The 7,745-nt window shown below is 43.1% G+C and overlaps 1 long non-coding RNA gene across 1 annotated transcript in view; it reads right to left on the minus strand.

Moving 5' to 3' along the window:
• The window catches only part of LOC112551145, an 11,272-nt gene extending 3,527 nt beyond the window's left edge, over nucleotides 1-7,745 (minus strand). Inside the window, exons 1-2 of the long non-coding RNA XR_003095323.1 lie at nucleotides 7,663-7,745; nucleotides 6,561-6,609 (exon numbers count right to left, since the gene is read on the minus strand). This is a non-coding gene — a long non-coding RNA (uncharacterized LOC112551145). The remainder of the gene's footprint in view (nucleotides 1-6,560; nucleotides 6,610-7,662) is intronic.

Here is a 7,745-nt window from a genome sequence, read left to right on the forward strand (position 1 = left end):
GAAGGAAAGCAAAGAAGCTGCAGCCAACTTTGTGGCTCAGAGAGACAGATACTAACCTAGAAGAAAGGAAGCCATGGATTCAGACTGTTGTTCCCAAGGCAGGTCATGTTTTTTACCCAGTGACACTTACATAGCTTTGGACTGAAGCCATTGTAAATAAGGGCCCTGGATTACATTTTACTTTTTGGGAGATGGATCTGGCCCAACAGAGTTGCATCACAGGGGCATAGAAAAGTAGGAATGGAAGAGACCTCACATGGTCATCTAGTCCAGCTGCCTGCTCATGGCAGTTCATCCCTGACTAGACCATCTCACTCAAGTGTCTGTCTAACTTACTCCTGAAAATTTTCAAGGGTGGAGCTTCCACAATTTCTCTGGCAGCCCATACCAATACTTGACTACCCTCGTAGTCATAAAGTTCCTGACTAACCTCCAACATAAACTTTCCTTGCTGAAGCTTGAAGATTGCCCCTATGGTCACAGAGAAAAAAGCTCATCACCATCCTCTTTTTAATCACCCTTCAGGTATGCAAAGACTATCATCAAATCCTGCCCCCTCCCCCCACTTCCCCCAGCCTTCTCTTATTCAGGCTAAGTAACACTAGTTTTTCTAGACTTTCCTCATAAATCTTGTTATCATTTTTGTTGCTCTGTACCAGACTCTTTCCAATCTGTCCACATCCTATCCGAAATATGGAACCTTAAACTAGACACAGTACTTCAGGGAAGGCTTCACCGGTGTTGAAGAGCAGAAGAATCACTTCCCTTTATTTGCAATAGACACACCTGTTAATATGCATCTGTTAATACAACCCAATATGCTGTTGGCTTTTTTCGCTACAAGAGCACACTGCTGGCTCATATTCAGTTCCAACCTACTATAACCCCCATGTCCTTCTTTGCAGTACTGCAGCCTAGCCACTCATTCCCCAGTCTGTATTGTGCATGCAGTTATTCCATCCCAAGTGCAGAACTTCACGCTTGTCCTTGCTGAATCTCATCCAATTGATGACAGATCATTTCTCCAGTCTATCCAGGTCATTCTGTATCCTAGCTCTACCCTCCAAAGTATCTACAACGCCACCCAGTTTGGTGTCATCCACAAATTTGTTAAGCATGTACTCAATCCCATCATCCAAATCATTAGTGAAGATACTAAACAATTCCAGACCCAGGACAGAGCCCTGGGAACCTGATTTTATACCTCTTGTCAACTAGACCAGAGATTTTCAGTCCCCAATGCCAGGCCGCGGCAGGTCAGCTGCCAGTCCACAGCAGTCAGCTGCTGGACCAGAAGTGGCCGTGGACTGGCAAACCACAGCTGCCCAGAGCTGGGCAGAGAGGCCATGGCTCCTTCCACAGGGCCTGCAGCAGCACAGGATTTGGCCCTCCCCATGCTCAGGGGCTGGGGGTATCCTTACCTGTCTTCCGGACGGAAATTTTGGCCACAGTTGGCTGTGACTGCTGGGCTGCGGCTTGCCAGGCCACGGCCACTTCTGGGCCACAGCATAAAAACTTTGGGAACCCCTGTACTAGACTTTGAACACAATAACCCAATCAGACATGTATCCACCTTCTAATACTTTTGTCTAGTCTGTATTTCCTTAGCCTGTTAATGAGAATATGTCATGAGACAGTGTCCAAAGCCTTGCTAGAGTCAAGCTATACTACATCCCTGATTCCACAATCTGTCACCTTATCATAAAAAGAAATCAAGTTGGTCAGGCATGATTTGCTCTTGGTAAACTCACGCTGCTGTTCCTGATCGCCTCATTCTTCTTTAGATGCTTCACAAGAGACTCCTTGATGACCTGCTCAGTGATCTTTCCAGGTATCAAGGTCAGGCTGACTGGTCTATAATTCCCCAGAACTTCCTTATTCCCTTTCTTAAAGATGGGCACTATATTTGCCTTTTATCTCGGACCTCACCCAACCACCATGAATTCTCAGAGGATAGCGAAAGGCTCTGCAATTTCCTTAGTCAATTCCTTCAGTATCCTATGCTGCATCCCTTCCAGCCCTGCCAACTTCAAAACATCTAGCTTCTAAGTAATCCTTCACCTGTTCTTCCACTACTTTAGGTTAGTTATCTCCTTTCCCATCTTTGCTGCCAACTGCACTTATCATCTGGTAACTAGCCTGGAGACTGAAATAAAAAGGCATTACATACATAAACCTTCTCTGCATGATTTGTAACTTCTGCATTTAGTAAGGGGCCTACAATTTCCTTGATCTTCCTCTGATTTATAACATACTTGTTGAATCCTTGTTGTTACTTTGTCTCTTACCAGTTGCATCTCAAATCATGCCTTGGCCTTCTAATTTTTTTCCCTGCATTCCCCAGTAACATGCCCAACTCTCCACATTTGTAGGATTCCTTTTTGTGTTTTAGTTCACTAAAGAGCTGACAGTTAAGCTGGGCCATTTTCCTGCTTCCCATATTATTCTTTCTTTGCTTTGGAATATCTAGTCCTGCACCCTTAGCAAAGGGGGGGGCGGTGTTTGTTTGTTTGTGTGTTTTGTACAAGCAGCACACCCAGACTCTGTCTCCTAGGGATCGTGTCTACTAGTTTCCCCGAGTTTTTTAAAGTCTGCTTTTCTGAAGTCCAATGCCTTTATTTTGCTGCTCTTCTTCCTTCCTTCCCTTAGGATCATGAATGCTTATCATTTTGTGGTCACTGTTATCCAAGTTACCTTCTACCTTCACATTCTCACCCATTTGTTACCTGTTTGTGAGCAGCAAATAGAGAATAGCTTCCCTCCATAGTTGGTCTCTCCACTACCTGTACCAAAAGGTTCTTCCCAACACACCCCAAGAACTTGCCGGATAGGCTGCACGCCACTGTGTTTCTCTCCCAGCAAATGTCACAGTAATTAGAGTAACCCATGAGAATCAGGTCTTGTGGTATGAAAACTTCCGTTAGTTGTTTAAAGAAAGTCTCATCCACTAGAAATTTTCAAGTGGCAGTCCTTATTACAGTAATTTTGCATGCAAGGAAAGCCCGAATGGGCAGGAGTATGTGCCTGTTCTTGAGAGAGGAAAATAAAGCCTAGTTAACTGGTGTTAGCAAATCTCACACATGTATAATATTCAGCATTCTCCAGCCCTTTATTATTAACTCACCCCAGCATATGGGACATCAGCTGGTACTCTGCTGTCAAATCTCTTCTCTTCTGGCATCTCACATTCAGCGCCCCATGCTTCAAAATAGCAGAGGGGGCACTTTAAAGCTCATTCAACAAGCTTTAGTTAAAGCACCCCCACAGCCATTTTGAAGTGCAGCAACACTAAATACATAAAATGTGGAAGCTGGCTGGAGTGTGCTAATTAGCACACTCCAGCGGACTCGATTCATTGAGTCTGCTCTGACACGCTGTAATTACAGCAAGTTGGAGCAGCACCCCCACATGTCTAAAAGGCACCCATGGAGATTTGGCGAGATGGTTCACATGACCAGAATATGGTCGTGGAAGGGTTGCTCAGGAAGCATAGGCAGGGGGGGAAAAAAGGAGGTGATGTTGACCTACATATACCTACAGTGTTGACCTACAATGTACATTTGTTCTGAGGTGCAACGTAAAGTAGAAGATAGGCCTGTTGAAAGCCTTTAGGTAAAGGTCAGAGGGGAAAGCAGCAGAAGGCATGTGGAGAAGGAGGAAGTGGACAGACCAGGAGGAGGTGGACAAAGCCTTCTTTAAACAATGGATGGAAGCTTCCAGGTTGCAGGACTTGCTCCTCCTGGGGGACATTTAATTACTGGAACATCTGCTGGGAGGGAAACACAGCAGTGCACAAGCAGTCCAGCAAATGGACAGCTTGCAAACCTATGAATCAAGGTTTGCAAGCTGTTCTTCAGCAGGCTGTTGCTCAGCTCTGCTCAGCATTATGGGGCTTTCTTTCATCATTAGGGCTTTCCTTGCAGCTCTGCTCAGCATCCTGGCACCTGCTGGATAGAGAAGGCAACCTTGAAATTGGGCCGCAAAGAACAGAACTTGGCACTCTGGTACCTTGTGAGAAAAGAGGTCCAATACCAAGTATTTCCAATGCTGGGGGTGGAGGCAGGTCAGTGCACTGTGCTAATGTTCCCTAGTGAAATTGCTGCAGTGTGATGGAAATAAATTTTTGGTACACAAGCCAACTAAGCAGGGAGCTCTTCTTGATTTACTGCTCACAAACAAGGAAGAATTGGATGAGAATGTGAAGGTGGAAGGTAACTAGGGTGGCTGACCACAAAATGATAGTATTTAAGATAATAAGGGGAGGAAGTTAGAAGAGCAGCACAATACAGATACTGGATTTCAGGAAAGCAGACTTCAGCAAAGTCAGGGAATGGTTACAGTAGACCAGGGGTCAGCAACCCCTGGCGCACATGCCAAGCAATACTACTGCCAGCCCGGGCTCTAAGCAGCTGCTGCCAGGCAGAGAGCCCAGGCTGCTCCCAGGTAGCTGGGAGGCTGCAAGCCCTGCTGTAAGCAGACTGGGCTCCATGGGCCGGCTGCAGCCGGGAGGCTTCAAACGGCTGCTCCGGGCTCCGGCATGTCGGCACTCTGGCACCTTCCAAGGTAGACATTGTGGTTTTTTCAGCACTCTGGCCAAAAAACATTGCCTACCCCTGCAGTAGACCATAAGCTGAATATGAAGCAACAATGTGTTCTTGTTGCAAGAACGTACAACAGAATACTGGGATGTATTAAAAGGAAAATCAAAGGAAGCGATTCTTCCATTCTGTTGAATACTAGTAAGGCCTTACCTGGAGTACTGTATCCAGTTTTGGTCCCTGCACTTCAGGAAAGAACTGAACAGATTAGGAAGTCCAGGGGAGAGCAGCAAAAATGACTAAAGCTCTAGGAAACGTGACTTACAGAGATCGCCTGAAAGAACCGGGATTTAGTTTGGAGAAGAGAAGACTGAAGGGGCATTCAAACACTCTTCAAATACCTATAAAGGATAGATGGAGATAGACTATTCTCTGTGGCTGTAGGCAACAGGACTAGGAGCAATGGATTTAAACTGCAGGAGAGGAAATGCAGTGGATATTAGCAAGAACTTCCCTCACTATCAAGGTAGTTAAGCATTGGAACAGGCTACCTAGGGAGGCTGTGGAATTTCCATTCTTTTCTATAATTCTACAAATAGTGCAGTCTGGGCATCAATTCTAGCCCCACTAGGAGAGTTTCAAGCAGATGGAGCACCACATGAATAAGTCTACCCTCAGCCTCTAATGCTGTTTATGCAGTTTTTCCACTGACCTGTAATGCAAGATGCACAAACAAATAACACTCCCCTCCTAACAGGGCAGCATCTGCCTGTGGTAGTGTAGCAAAGCAAGGGGGAGGGGTGGGAGGCAGACCTGGGGCACCAGCCCTGGACCCTGACCCTGAGAGGTAGGGTAGGAAGTACAAAAAAAATAGCAGCAGTTGCACTGCTGGGATTGCCATCGCCATGCCAGTGGCAGCATAGCCACTGACACTGCTCAACGCCCAGTTACAGTTCTGCTAGTGCAAGTAAAAAGTCCCTCCCTGTCAAGTAGAGAAAACTGGATATTTAGGCTGGTGTTTACAGCACTGGATTGAAACAGAGGCCAAAATCTAGTGCCAAAATCATTAGGCCGAAATCTGCCTTCAGATGTACACATGCAGTCCCTTCTCCCCACCCCAGCTCTGAACAGGGAGTTGCATATTATCTAACTGCATCATGGAGTCCTAATAAGATATTTGAATAAACAAAACAGTGTTACAGATTTGAGTTAAAGTCAGAAAAAACAACTGAGCCATTCTTCAAGCTGAAGTTCTGGAATCAACTTTAAACCAAGGAAGTTAAGTAAAATTCATATGGTACTCCACCACCTCAACAATCAGTAGCTGAGCTGAGAAACACTGACTATATTCATTCCTACGATAATCTTTGGTGTAATTCACCTGCGAGTAATTTGGCCAAATGGGTTTTACTTCAATAAAATAATCAATGGAAGGTTTGGCTAATTAGGGATAACCAAACTGGGGTTCATGAGAGCTTTTATACCAAAGGTTAAAAAAGAAAGGGGGCATGGGGGAGGGATTAGGAACAGCCTTGCCATCCTTGATCATTTGTTCCAATGACTTTTTATTCTAGGATTAGAACCACGTAACACCTTTTTGTTAATTTTCCTGCATGCACTAGCAAGTTAAAAGCCACAGTTCAATTGTGTTGGTTTTACAGTGATACATTTCAAAACAAAACATGAGAAAAGTCCTTGCATTTTGAAAAAAAACCCCAGTTCTATTGAATCATAGATGTGTTTGCATGGCTTTTATCAAATCTTAAAACTTTTCCCCCCTTGCCTTCATTCAGCTCCGAACTCAGATCATGATTTCTTTTCAATCTTCTATTCATTTCTTCTCACTTTAAAGTGTATTGAAAATTATAACAAAAGGCATGGTTGTCTTAGGCTGATATCTTTTGTTGGACTAACAGCATAGTTGGGATAGGGTTAGACAAGCTCTATGCAAGACATTCTTCATTGGGTCACCTAAAGAGGTTGTGTTTAGTAAAAAGTTAATTTTAAGAATACTATAAGTACCTTGCTCTCACTAGTTTGGTATTCAACACCTGTTAGAAATGGGAACTGCCTACAAGAAAAAATAATGCATTAGTGCATCTACATCTATGTAATTATACCAGTGCAAATCTTTCATGCAGATATGCTGTCTCAGCATCAAGCGATATATATTCTGAGGCAGTTTATTTTTGTAGAATAGCAACTTAAAAAAATCAATTTGTTTACACCTGTTAACCTGCTTAAAGTAGAATGGCCCCTAATGCCCTGTACGTCAGATTAAAAGTTACCCCAAAAGTACACCATATGTCTCAGTATGTATCGCAAAAAAACTAGTGCATGCTCCTGGAATTAGACCTCTTTGTGCCTCTGGCTAATAAATATTGACAATTTAAAAATCTCTATATGGGAATGAAATAGTTTTTTCCTTTTTTTTTCCCTCTTTAAAAGATCTTATTAAACTATCTGAAAAACGCAACACTGAAATGAGACAAGAAATGCCATCAAAAGAAGTATTAGCCTTAATATAAACCTATTCAAATGAAGGGTGTTGTCGTGTTTACAACACTTTGAATTAAATACAAGATCACCTACAATTAGATTTTTACATGATCAGTGAATGTAGCTGTTGAATTTCTTGTACATGCATTAATTAGTCAAGATTAGGCTGCTAAAGGAAACATACAGCTTTGGAGACCTTGCTTTGAATCCTAAAACATCCAAATATTTTAAAATGTATACATTGGAAATGCAGTTTCTGTGGCTTTGTTTCTCTTTTGGTTTTTTTACAATTATTTACTAGATAAATATGCTAAATGTATCCTCCAGCATCCATAACAAGGATGTTATGTAAGAAACAGTTCATTTCAACATGTTTCCCATTTGTGACTTCCGTGGGCAAATCTAGAATTTGGAAAGTGGGGGAAGAGGTGTGCAGATGATGAGGTGCATCATCTCATAAAAACAACACATTTTTCTCCAGTTAACTAGAAGCTTTACTTGCATGCTAGGGGCCTAGGGCTGTATTATCCAGTTTAACATTAAAGCAAAAGCAAAAACAAATATAACAATTGAAATGACTTTAAAAAAAAAGCTGCAGGGCTGTGTGAAATAACAGTTTCCTTACCAGGAACAGCTAACAGACAGTAGAATTTCAGGAAAAAGGAAGCATCATTGGTGGAACATCCAGACCATTAAAAAGGAAGAGCG

This window comes from Alligator sinensis, unplaced genomic scaffold (genome assembly GCF_000455745.1).
Source record: "Alligator sinensis unplaced genomic scaffold, ASM45574v1 scaffold557_1, whole genome shotgun sequence".
NCBI classification, from domain to species: domain Eukaryota; kingdom Metazoa; phylum Chordata; order Crocodylia; family Alligatoridae; genus Alligator; species Alligator sinensis.